The sequence below is a fragment of the Phocoena phocoena genome, chromosome 13, assembly GCF_963924675.1.
Source record: "Phocoena phocoena chromosome 13, mPhoPho1.1, whole genome shotgun sequence".
Taxonomy (NCBI): Eukaryota; Metazoa; Chordata; class Mammalia; order Artiodactyla; family Phocoenidae; genus Phocoena; species Phocoena phocoena.
The window spans coordinates 87,590,283-87,604,340 of record NC_089231.1 but is presented as its reverse complement, the minus strand read 5'-3'; the positions used below and the strand labels follow the sequence as shown (position 1 = coordinate 87,604,340).

Below are 14,058 nucleotides of genomic sequence, written 5' to 3'. Positions count from 1 at the left end.
GTTGGCAGGGCCTTGGAGAAGATGGGGTCTTTTGGGGCATGAGCTGGAATTTGAATTTTATTGTAAGTGCAGAGTTGAAAGGTAGGGAGTTTACACTTTAAAGGATCACCCCAGCCAGTGTGTGAAATCCAGAGGGGATGTATTGAGTCAAGGGCACTGCTTCGAGGCTCTGAGCATCCAGTGATGTTGGAGGTGGGCTGCAGTGAGACAGTACAGATGAAAAATCGGGTGGAAACATTGACGCTTGGAGCTTGCGGGTGGATTCAATATATGGGGATGGAATTAAGAGTAAGAACTTGTAAGTGGAGTAGAATACATTGGGTTTTACTTTTTGGTTCTTCCTCCATCAAAGCAGATGCAGAAGTGAGGGAATCACCATCAGTGAGGGAAAACAAACCAGATATGAACAGGCTGTGGTAGATTACACCGGGACCCCAGCCCTCCGTCCCGTACTTTATAGCTGCGTCCCTGCCTGCTGGTGGGTGGAGTTCACTTCCTTTCCCGTTAACTTTGAACTTAGCCACGCGACTTGCTTTGGCCAAGGCGATGTTGGCGGAGGTGAGCAGAGCAGGTGCTGGAAATGTGCTTACGTGGCCGGGTTTGCCCTCTCGTGCTTCTGACGTCGTTACGAGAAAAACGTGCCGTGTAGTCAGGCGGCCCCAGAAGAATGAGAGACATGTGGAGCGGACCTGAACCCCCTGTGGAGCCTGGAGCCAAGTTCTGTGGACCTTCTGAGCCCAGCTGACCCGCAGCCTGAAGCAGAGCATCGCCATCTGATCCACGGATCAGGGATGCTGAGAATAAATGCTCCGTATGGTGCGCCGCTGGCTAACTGAGGCAGAGCCCTTCAGAGGCACCAGCCCAGCCGTAGGAAGTGTGGCAGACAAGCCTTATGAATATGGATAAGCCCTGCTCTGCCTCTTCATAAGCAAAGCCTTTGGAGCCTGGGAATCTGCTAGGATTCACAGTAGCTACAGTGTATGTCCTTAAGATAAATGCTGTAGATAGATAATAAGAAAAGAAAAGAGAAAAGAAAAAAGAAAAGAGTTGATAGCCCTCCAGGCCTTTTGGTGCTGTGAAGGTCTTTAACAGTGCACCTGTGAACTTACGGTTACCAGAGGGGAAGGTCGGGGGGTGGGGGGAGGGATAGACTGGGAGTTTGGGATTGACATATATACACTGCTATGTTTAAAACACACAACCAACAAGGACCTCCTGTATAGCTCGGGGAATGCTGCTCAATATTCTGTAATAACCTAAATGGGAAAAGAATTTGAAAAAGAATTGGTACAAGTATGTGTATAACTGAATCACTTCGTTGTACACCCAGAACTAGCACAGCATTGTTAATCTACTATACTCCAGTATAAAATAAAAATTAAACAAACAACAACAAAAAACAATGCACCCGCTTAAAATATTCTGTTCCCTCCCAGAGACATCGTCATTTGAGACAACAGAATACGGTGCTTAAAAGGCAGAGCCCGGAAATTAGACAAGGCTGAGAGTGAATTCTGTATCTGCCACTTCTTTGCTCTTGGTGTTGGGTATTTCATGTAATCTCCCTAAACCTCAGTTTCCTCATCTGTTAAATGAGGCAATGATACCCACCCACTCAGCTTGGGGAGGAGGGTAGATGTAAGTAAATAATACATAAAAGTCCTAGAACAGTGCCTAATACAACAGAAGTGCTTTGGTTCCCAATCTGAAAAGTAAGAAGAATGTCTGTGCTTTGGAAGCAAGTTTGATGATGAGGTAAATTACCACGGACACTTCAGTCTCCTGTGTGAGTCTCTTTTCTTTAAATATCTCCCCAAAGGTCTTTGCGCAACATTTACTGAATAAATGTTAAGAGATAGAGAAGAGTGGGACAATGCCGTGAGCCCTCAGCCCAGCCACGAGCTCTGTACTGGGATGTGCCCTATACAAGCATCCAGAAGACGACCCAGATACTTATAATACAGGGACCTGAGAAACCAGACTCTGGGAAAAAAAAATCAAACATTAGCAAGAAGCTTGAAGAAATGACACAGCCAAACCCAGGGCTTGCTCCAATGGGACAGTCCTTTGTAGAATGAGAGTTTGTGCTTTGATTTCAATCATCCACTTTCAAGACTGTGTGGGATAAAGAATGGCCCCCGAGATGTCCACATCCTTAACTCTGGAACCTGGGAATGTTAAGTTACATGGCAAAAGGGGCTTGGCGGATGTGGTTAAGGGTGTGACATGAGGTGGTTGCCGTCATCATCCACATGGATGTGATTACAAAAGTCCTGAGAGAAAGGAGAGAAAAGCAGAGAATTGGCTACAGTAGGACACGCATGTGAGGATTTTTCAGAGGAGTCTGGAGGGAAGCAACAGATTGGAGTGATGCTGGAAGGGGCCACAAGCCGTGGAATGCTGGCAGCCTCTGGATTTGTATGGATATGTATATGTTTTTAAAATTTATTTATTTATTTTCGGCTGCGTTGGGTCTTAGTTGCGGCACGTGGGATCTTTTGTTGCAGCATGCGGGCTTCTCTGTAGTTGTGGCACGAGGGCTTTTGTTTTTCTCTAGTTGTGGCTCATGGGCTCCAGAGCACGTGGGCTCAGTAGTTGTGGCGCACGGGCTTAGTTGCCCCGCGGCATGTGGGATCTTAGTTCCCCAACCAGGGATCGAACCCACGTCCCCTGTATTGGAAGGCAGATTCTTAACCACTGGACCCCCAGGGAAGCCCCAACTTTTGGATATTCGGAAAGGCAAGGGGACAGATTCCCCCCCTGAAGCTTTCAGAAGGAACATGCCATGCCCTGTGGACACCTTGCTTTTATACTTCTGGCCTGTAGAAGTGAAAGAGAATCCATTTGCATTGTTCGGAGCCTCCGGGCTTGTGGTCATGTGTCAACAGCAGCAACAGGAAACTAATGCAGGGTCCTTAACAGGTACTTGTACGTGTGTGAGCTCTTAAGTTGGGCGGGGCCCAGCGTGCTCATCTGTAGGCCTGTTCTTCCATCCCTAGCCCTGGCTTCCAAACAACATCGAATGTCTTTTCACTTGAGAGGGTCAATGACATTCCCGTTTTTATGACTCTCAGAATTCTCTCCTTTTACAGGGTGACTATCTGGCAAGGTGCCTTTTGCTCTGCGGGTTCGTAGCTTCTCTGAGCACTGATTGGCCAATGGGAGTATTGCATTCACACCCCACACTCCTGCATCTTTATAAAGTAGCTGCTCAGGTATTCACCATCGCCTCTAAGATGAGTTGGCTTCCCTGTACATTTTGAAAGGCCCATTAAAACAGTCATTGTTCTCTGAGTCTTCTTTGTGCCCAAACTCCAAATGTGCAGAGACTTGCAAAAAAAAAAAAAAAAGTGAGGCTTTTTTTTTTCCCCTTCATTTTTGCACTTTTTTTGGTCAACTTCTAAAGCACTCAAGTTATCTTTGTGTTTGACTAATTTCAGATTTTGAAAGCACAAGGAAAGGGCTCGAGGTTTGACGCTTGCCTAATGGTTCACTGAAGAAACTGGTTTAACTTTACAGCACAAAAGGTTCATAGAAATGATAGCTCCCTCTTCTTTAGCACCCCTATGAGAACATCCTGAAGGACATCTGAGAAAGATGTTGGGTACCCTTCCCTTTTGTCTCAGCAGTGAATTAAATTTAGTGCGAATGAAGATGTCAAAATGATATCTGATTATTAATAGTGTCTGCAGGTTCCAAGAGTTTTAAAAAAAATGTCAGTTGTTCATTAAAAATGTCCAGTTTGATGAGAGACGGGATGGTGGAGATTGTCATGAGTTGTCACACCTAAAACATTTTCTGAGCTGCCCTAGCTTTCTGTAAATGATTCTTTATATCATTTTGGACCAAAATGTGCTTTTCAGAAACATAAGTCTAATGTGAAACTGTTAAAACCCTTTGTTGCAAGTGACTGTAAACCCAGTTCAACTAGGTGAAACAGAAGAGAGGCATTGGTCAACTTCCATAAGAAGCAGTCTGCACATAGGTTTCAGGTATGGCTTGATCCAGGAGCTTAAACACTATCATCAGGATACTTGCCCTGTACCCACTGTGAAATTTAGCCAGGCCAGAATCACCCACCATGGCCTTTGGAGGGCAGGGTAAGAGAGCTGGACTAAAGAATTTCTATCAGTTACACATCTCTGTGCCATTTCAGACCTTCTCTGAAGGCCAGGTCCACCTGGTTCAGGGACATTGGGTTGTTTTTTTCAGCTGCTGTAGCACTAAACTCCCTAATGACACCAGGGAATTTGCTTTGGCACAGGAAAACAGTGCCTGACCTTAGGCCTGTGCTGTCCCGCCCTCGGGCTCTCTTGTTCACTCTGTAACGTGCAACATTTTCTGGACAAGTACACACGTGCTACCCAGAAGCAAAGAGGAATTAGCATCCTGCAGGGCACACCTTTGACCAACAAAAGATGGAAACTAGTGGATAACCCCCTCCCCAGGTGGACGGATCTGAGAAGCATCCATTAGTATGGTGTCCCAGAAAAGAGTCTGGCAGATTTGGGCAATTTCTCATGCTTGATATCAAACACTGGCCAACTCCTTCACGTGTGTTCATCAGTTTCCTTCCTTCCCTGCCCCTCTCCTTTTTTCCGGCACTTCTGCCCCAAGACTGGCACGCCCCTCGTGCATTCATAGCACATAGCTTCTGCCTCGGGCTCTGCTTTCTGTACAACACAGGTTGAGTGACTATTTATGATTTATTTGGAAGAAGTGGGTGCCTTTTCTTTCTCAGATGCCTTAAAGTACCTCACACACCTAGGACATGACGGAACTCTGGGGAGGAAGATAGACTTCAGTTAAACAGAATTACAGGTTTTATCCAGATTTACATAGTGCTCAGACATAGAAACAAGAGCGTGGTTCGGAAGCTTCTATCACTTGTCCACTGATCATGCCACATGGCTGTGAAAAGCATGAAGGCAAAGTACATAACGCAGGAGATTCTTTCATCCTGCCCAAAGAATATCTTGTTGCTTCTAGAACAGAACATAAAGGTGATTTAGAGGTGATTAGAGAGGTAACTCTGGTGTGGTGCAGTTAGATTAAAATATCTGTTCTGTTGTCACCAGTGGCAGGCTTCTCTACTTTTTTATGGCTGAATAATATTCCATTGTATACATATAGTGCATTTTCTTAATCCATCAATGGACATTTAGGTTGTTTCCATATCTTGGCTATTGTGAATAAGTTTGCAATCATTGCAATGCAGGGGTGCAGATCTCTCTTCCAGACACTGATTTCATTTCCTTTGGATATATACCCAGAAATGGGATCACTGGATAGTAATGGTAGGTCTATTTTAAATTGCAGGGGGCGGGGGACCTCCATTCTGTTTTCCATAATGGCCGCACCAACTTACATTCCTTCCAAGACATGAGACTGTGAAATAAGCTGGACAGAGAAACACAGACACTCTCTGATATCATTTATATGTGGAATCTAAATAAAGAAAAGTTGAATTCATAGAAACAGAGAGTAGAGTGGTGGTTACCAGTGTCTGGCGGTGGGGAAAATGGGGAGATGTTGGCCCAAGGGTGCACTCTTCTATTTATGAGATGAATGAGTTCTGGGGATCTAGTATACAGCGTGGTGACTGTAGTTAATAATTGTGTATTTTTTACTTGAAATCTACTAAGAGAGTAGATGTAAAGTGTTCTTTCAAAAAGAAGGGAACGGTGAGGTGATCGATGTGTTATTTAGCTTGATTGTGACAATCATTTCACAATTATACATGTGTTAAACCATCGTACTCTGCCCTTTAAATATATTATAATTTCATTTGTCAATTATGCTTCAATAAAGCCGAAAACACTTTTCATATTAAAAAATACCGGTACTGCCATTTTCCTTTTGACAATCCAGTCATTATTCAGTCCAAGCATCTCTACAACACCATTGGGAGGTTTAAAAGGGATAATGCCTTCAAATTCTCCCAACACATACAACACAGTCAAAAGGCTTTATTGTTGCCAAATCTAGATTTCTGTGGTGGATCGTTTACTTATATTTATGATTGTATTAGGGCGATCCAGAGAAACAGAACCAATAGTATATATACAGGCGGATCTCAGAGATGCTGTGGATTTGGTTCCAGACCACTGCCAATAAGCAAATATCACAGCAAAGTGAGTCTCATGAATGTTTTGGTTGCCCAGTACATATAAAAGTTGTGTTTGCACCATACTGTGGTCTATTAAGTGTGCAATGCATTATGTCTAAGATAACACTAAACATACCTTAATTCGAAAATACTTCATTATTAGAAATACTGACCATCGTCTGGGCCTTCAGCAAGTCATGGTTGTAACATCAAAGATCACTGACCACGGATTACTGTAACAAATATGATAATACTGAAAAAGCGTGAAATATTGAGAGAATGACCAAAACGGGACCCAGAGACACAAAGTGAGCAAACGTTGTTGGAAGAAAGGGCATCGACAGGCTTGCTTGATACAAGGTTGCCACAAACCTTCAATTTGCAAAAAAAAAACCCCACAGTATCTGCAAAGCGCAGTAAAGCAAAGCACAACGAAATGAGGTCTCTGCCTGTATATACTTTTTACTTTTACGTATATATGTATATATAGACACACATATATACATTATATATGTGTATATATATACGTATACAGCATATGCATGTATGTTTAATGTATGTATACATTATATATGTACGTATATAGAATTTTATAGATATATACACATACATATACATATGTATGTATATATGAAGATATTTATTATAAAGAGCAGTTATGGAGTCTGGCAAGTCTGAAGTCTGCAGAGTAGACTAGCAGACTGAGGACACAAACAGCTAATGTTCCAGTGTGCGTCCAAAGGCCGTCTTCTACGGAGCCAGGAAGAGCCACTGTTGCAGTGAAGTCCAAAGGCAGTGTGTGGCAGAATTCTCTCTTGCTCGGCAGGGGCCGTTCCTTTTGTTCTATTCGGGCCTTCAACTGATTAGATGAGGCCCACCACATTATGGAGAGCAATGTGCTTTAACTGTTCAAATCTCATTCAAATACATCCTTACAAAAACACCTAGGATGATGTTTTAACCAACACTCTGGGCACCCCATAGCCCAGTCAAGCTGATGCATAAAATTAACCATTGCAAGAGTGAAGAATCTTTTTTTCAAAACACCCATCACCTGAAGAAAAAAGTAAACAGTCCTATAAGAGATTTCAACAAAATATTGAAATTGTGGAAAGGAGACTCTCAGGTGGTCACTGAATTAGCAGACCAGAGGTAGCTAACCACCTGCAGAGAGGTCTGGGGGATATATTGATTAAGAGAGAGAGAGAGGCAGTGTGTGTGTGGCAGAGAGAGAGTAAAAAAGCTCAGGATTTGGAGGTTCCAGTTATCTTGGAAGTCAGTGTGAGGTGCTACTGAAAACAGGAAGTCAAGCTGAAACTCTGTGTAAGAAATACTTAACCCTCCCAGAGCCCCTCCCGCAGCCCTTGCTAGTGTCACCTGTCCACCAAGCTCCCACCGTGAGACGGAAGGGTTGCTGTCTGGACAGGGTTAGTGAGAAAGGCTCTGGCCCTGCTGAGAGGCTCTGTCCTGAGCAGGAGACTGTGCTAAACAATTGCACACCCCATGGTGAGATGCCTCCCCGCGATGCCTTCCTTGTTTGAGCCCCAAATCACTAACACAGGGCAAGCAATTTTATGACAAGCTTTACGATTTTACAATAAGCTTCACTGCATTGTTTCACTTTATAAAATATTTCAGCCAATGACCTTGTTTTGCAGATTAGGAAACAGACGTAAAGATCTGCCAACCAGTGGTTTTCCCTGTACCCATAATTTGCATGTGAGGCACCGAACATCTTGAAGTGTGTTCTGAATCATGGAAGAAACATTGAACCTTGGTCCGTATCACTCACTATTCTGATTACATAAATGTTCGTGATCAATCCATGGGAACAGTTTCCTGAGCCATAAACTTCAAGATGCAAGATAAATATTTTTATTACTTTTCAGTAACTTGATTTGTTTCAAGTTTCCAAGTTCTGCTAGGCTAGTTGCCAGAAACCTAATCTCAGTCACTGTGAAGCCCCACCTTCCCTTTTCTTCTTGGATTGTTTACATCCTGGGAAGTCCCAGAATGTATTTCCAAAGCGTATGGAGACGGGGACATCTGAGTGCATATAATTTGTTTATGTGAGCATCTTCTGAGATGCCAGCTCTCCCATCTGGCTTTTACACATTGGTCCATGAAAATTCCCGTGCACACAAGCCACTGGGAAAAGCGTTTTACCCTCATCTGTATAGTAAAGCATCTTTTCAGGTCCAGAAGGTCTCTTGGCTACTTCCAAGCCACTCCTGGGCACACAAGAACTGTGTGCTTCTCTACAACTCAGGGCGTGGTACATGTCCAAGATGCTCTGGCAGCCTAGTGAAATCTCAGGCAATTCCTCTCTCCGGAGACTCTCCACATCCCTGGGAACTTGCCACAGGGAACAAGTAATGGAATAGATTCTCTGTTCTCAGATCCCATCTTTCCTTAGCTTGAAGTCAAAGACTCTATGTGAAACCCGCCAGCCCCACTTCTTCAATGATCATCTTCCCCTATTTTTAGCTTGAGGAAAAGCAAATTCAGGAAGTTAAAGGACCCTTGCTGTTACTCACTGAGTATTCCCTCAAATCTTAACACTGGCTGTATTTTTCTTTTCTATTCCAGTGTAGACTTTTGGAAATCAAAAGCCAGGAAAAGATATTTCTCTCCTTTTGCTTTCTTCTCTACTTTTTATTCACACATCTTGTCCCACACAATGGCATAATTGATCATGTGTATGTCTGTATTTTTCATCATCGAATATTATTAAAAATAATGTCTTTATAATCCTCAGTAATACCAGCTGGACTTTCTGGGTGGTTCTACTTGCATTTATCCATGTCCTTCTATACCAAGGAAAATTGGTGGTAGGATATGAGGAACCAGAAGTAAGGTTTATAAATCTGAGGCTGGAATTGAGATGGCCGAGAATAGGTTGAAGTGTGCTAGTCTGTTTCCTTTGGTAATTAACCCTGCCCTTCTCTAGTTAAAGGATTCTCTTTAAAGGATGGATCAACCTCATTTGCTCGCGTGGGTGTGATCTGATTGGCAATAAGAGGCATATGTGGGTGGCTCCCTCTTTTTTATGAGGATCTGTGGCTGCTCTGTTAGTATTTGCTACGCTCAGGCAGGCTAATGGGGAGAAAATCGACAGATTACTCCCGTTATTGCTCTGCTGACCACGTCAGAGCTATGTTCGGGAAATGGGAGAGGAAGTATCTTTACAGGGACCAATATCTCTTCTTACTGATGAGAATGGATTAGTTCAATGAATCATACAAAGAATGTAAATAGCACCAGTTGACATAAGTTTGTCCTTCAGTAATGTTCTTCCATCTCTCTTTTTAAAATTTTGTTGACGTATAATTGAGTTTTACAATTTGTGACTCAGTTATACATATATATGTCCATTCTTTTTTTTTTTAAACATCTTTACTGGAGTATAATTGCTTTACAACGGTGTGTTAGTTGCTGCTGTATAACAGAGTGAATCAGCTATACATATACGTATATCCCCATATCCCCTCCCTCCTGCGTCTCCCTCCCACCCTCCCTATCCCACCCCTCTAGGTGGTCACAAAGCACCGAGCTGATCTCCCTGTGCTATGCGGCTGCTTCCCACCAGCTGTCTATTTTACGTTTGGTAGTGTATATATGTCCACGCCACTCTCTCACTTCGTCCCAGCTTACCCTTGCCCCTCCCCGTGTCCTCAAGTCCATTCTCTATGTCTGCGTCTTTATTCCTGTCCTGCGCCTAGATTCTTCAGAACCTTTTTTTTTTTTTTAAGAATCCATATATATGTGTAAGCCTACAGTATTTGTTTTTCTCTTTCTGACTTACCTCACTCTGTATTACAGACTCTAGGTCCATCCACCTCACTACAAATTACAGACTCTAGGTCCATCCACCTCACTACAAATAACTACAAATAAACTTTGTTTCTTTTTATGGCTGAGTAATATTCCATTGTATATACGTGCAACATCTTTATCCATTCATCTGTCGATGGACACTTAGGTTGCTTCCATGTCCTGGCTATTGTAAATAGAGCTGCAGTGAACATTGAGGTTCATGTGTCTGTTTGAATTATAGTTTTCTCAGGGTACATGCCCAGGAGTGGGATTGCTGGGTCGTATGGTAGCTCTATTTGTAGCTTTTTAAGGAACCTCCATACTGTTCTCCACAGTGGCTGTATCAATTTACATTCCCACCAACAGTGCAAGAGGGTTTCCTTTTCTCCACACCCTCTCCAGCATTTATTGTTTGTAGATTTTTTGATGATGGCCATTCTGACTGGTGTGAGGTGATATCTCATTGTAGTTTTGATTTTCATTTCTCTAATGATTAGTGATGTTGAGCATTCTTTCATGTGTTTGTTGGCAGTCTGTATATCTTCTTTGGAGAAATGTCTATTTAGGTCTTCTGCCCATTTTAGGATTGGGTTGTTTGTTTTTTAGTTATTGAGTTGCATGAGCTGCTTGTATATTTGTAGATTAATCCTTTGTCAGTTGCTTCATTTGCAAATATTTTCTCCCACTCTGAGGGTTGTCTTTTTGTCTTGTTTATGGTTTCCTTTGCTGTGCAAAAGCTTTTAAGTTTCATTACGTCCCATTTGTTTATTTTTGTTTTTATTTCCATTTCTCTAGGAGGTGGTTCAAAAAGGATCTTGCTGTGATTTATGTCATAGAGTGTTCTGCCTATGTTTTCCTCTAAGAGGTTTATAGTGTCTGGCCTTACATTTAGGTCTCTAATCCATTTTGAGTTTATTTCTGTGCATGGTGTTAGGGAGTGTTCTAATTTCATCCTTTTCCATGTAGCTGTCCAGTTTTCCCAGCACCATTTATTGAAGAGACTTATCTTTTCTCCACTGTATATTCTTCCCTTCTTTATCAAAGATAAGGTGACCATATGTGTGTGGGCTTATCTCAGGGCTTTCTATCCTGTTCCGTTGATATATGTATATTCTTTTGATTATAAACCCCATCCTATGTGACAGGCATGCTCTAATCATCTCAGCCTGCAGTACTTCCTCCCCACCACAGGCTGCGCTGTGGCCTCACATTACAGCGCTTTCTCCCCTATCTGCCCTAACCTCCTGGTTTTCTCACGTGGGCTTCTTCAAACCCATTCACTTTGTCTTCCTGATTCCCTGCAGCAAACCTTTTTGCCTTCTCCCTCGGAAGTGATGCTTACTTTGACTTTCCCCAGCTTCCCAGCCTCTGCTCAGACCAGGAATCATTGCTCTGCAATGGCCTTATAATCATTCCTGAGCCCTTCTCCCAGCGATCTTCTCTCCCTCACCATCCTCCCTCTCCCAGTGATACGGGACCCCAGAGGGAACCAGGGAGCCCTGGAGTGGCTGGAGGGAACCCTGCGGTCAAAACTAACCCTGAAGAGACCTCAAATTCCAACTTCATAGCCTGTGCCCCCAATTTTTACTGAGCGCCTTCCTCTGTTGCCTACCTGCTGTTGTAAAAGTATTGAATAACTATCTCAAAAGTTGGTCCATCCAGGTGTGGGTAGGGGGAGAGAGACGGGGGGCCGTGTCGCAGTTCAGTAGCTCAGATTAAGACAAAACGTCTGGATGAACAAGAAGAAAGCAAAAGAATTGTAATTACTCCAGATCATTGTAAGGAAGAGCCAGGTGCAAAGACTACAGACAAGATGTAGCCCCCATTAGGAAAGCCTTGTGATTACCAGGGGGTAAGAGGTGGGGGAGGGATAAGTCGGAAGACTGAGATTGACATATACACACTACTATATATGAAATGGGTAACTAATAAGGACCTACCGTAGAAGCACAGGGAGCTCTGCTCAATACTCTGTAATGCCCTGTATGGGAAAAGAATCTAAAAGAGAGTAGATATATGTATATGTATAACTGATTCACTTTGCTGTCCACCTGAAACTGACACAACATTGTAAATCAACTATACTCCAATTAAAGAAAAAAGAAAGAAAAAAGAAAGCCTCGTAAAGTGAAGTTGGGCTGTAATGACTTTAACTTACGAACTATCTTTGGAAATGAACCCCAGCAAGATGAAACTTCATTATTTTACTTAATTCTCCAACAACGGACACATCTATTAGCATGCCTTATACTAGAGACACAAAGTATTAAAATAAAATAGAAGAAATCATGCAGGGATGTTTCTCCAGCCATTGACCGTTAGGGATTGTATACTTAACATTGGAGGGAGTTAGCCCAGACACCTGCAACTAGAATTTTGTCTGGCTTCTCTCTTCAGCCTAATGATTCTGTAACATGCAAGTCCATGAGAGTCACCGTATTGCGTTGGATACATGAAACCATCTACACTGGACTTTATGGACAGTTAAAGGAAAATTTTAAGAGGAATGAACTTCATGCTGTTTCTGCCTTTTGCTCTGACTCTGAGCCTTTATCCTCTGGGGAAATGCAACTTCATTATACAGTAAATAGAGAGTCTGGCCCTACCAGACTAATGATGTCTGTTATGAAAATACATCTTTGCCATGGGTTTACAAATCACTTCATTGAGGTCAACAAGTTAACAGACGGCATGCTTTGATTCTCAATTTTAATTACAAGAATGATTTCTGAATATATTATCATATTTTAAATATGCAGATAAAATTCCCATCCTGTATACGCTCTGACGCCTTCTCCCCTCCTCAGGAATGACCACTGTTTCAATTGTGTATCCTTCTTGACCTTTTCCTAGGCTTTTATATACACATTCATGCACATGTAACATATACACATTTCCTACACATTCATCCACATCTCATACGTGTACACATTCTTGCACAGGTGAAACCTATATTGAATTTTTGAATTTTATTTCAACATAAAAGGTGTCATTCTGAAACTATTGTCCTGCAACTTCCTTTTTCTTTAACCAGCAATATTTCTAGAGATCAGCCCACGTCTCTACACCTAGAACCAGCTATTCCCGTTAACTATCACATAGTTATGTTAACCAGAATAATGTAGGTTATAATACGGTACCAAATGTTCCTTGAAATCTCAGGGTCCTAGCACAACAAAAATGTATTTCTCACTCATGTAGAGTTACCGTCAGGTTGGCAAGGAGCTTTTTCATTTGGTGACTCAGGGATCCAGGCTTTTTCCATTTCGTGACGCTCCCACCTCAATGCATGGTTTCCAAGAATACCATGGAATGGAAAGAGAGGGGTGAAGGAAACACATGGACTGTATTTGCTCCCTTTTCATTTTGAAATAGGTTTAGGCTTAAGAATATGTTGCAAAAATAATGGAAAGAGTTCCCATAGTCCCTTTACTGAACTTCCCTAAATGTTAACGTGTTATATAACCACAGTGCAATGATCAAAACCAGGAAATAAACATTGATACGGAACTCTGTGAATAAATACAGACCTATTTGAATTCCACCCATTAATGTCCTTTTCTGGCATGACTGAGCTAGTCCAGGGCTACACACTTTTACTCCGGGGTAATTCCTTATACTGTCTTAGTTTTTCATGACCTTGCCATTTTTAATGAATATTGGCCAATTATTTTGTAAAATGTGCCTCAGTTGGGGTTTGGTTAATGTTTCCTTGTTGATTAAATTCAGGATGTCCATTTTTTGGCTTGAATACCATGGAACTTATGCTGTGCCTTTCTTGGTGTGTTGTATTGGCAGGTGGATGATGTCATTATATCCTGTTACAGGTGAGGTTAGCTTGGGGCGTTTGGTTAGGATAGCATCTGCCAGATTTATCAACTGGAACGTTTCTGTTTTCCCCTATGTATTAAATAACTGTAGAGATACTCTGAGACTATGTAAATATCCTATTAATTGTCACACTTTGCCCACAAATTGTAGCATCTTTGGATAATTCCACTCGGAAACAATCATCACCGTGGTGTTTGCCCCTGCTGGTTTTCTGTTTCCATCATTGCTTCTATATTTATTAATTACGGTTCATTTCTGTATTCCATTAGGTGTTTATATCAGCTATGGACCCATGGGTATTT

The 14,058-nt window shown here is 42.3% G+C and overlaps 1 protein-coding gene across 1 annotated transcript in view; it reads left to right on the top strand.

Annotated features, from left to right (window-relative positions):
* TMEM132D (transmembrane protein 132D) overlaps window positions 1–14,058 on the top strand; it is a 644,149-nt gene that overhangs the window by 471,288 nt on the left and 158,803 nt on the right. The gene's annotated exons all lie outside the window — the stretch shown is intronic.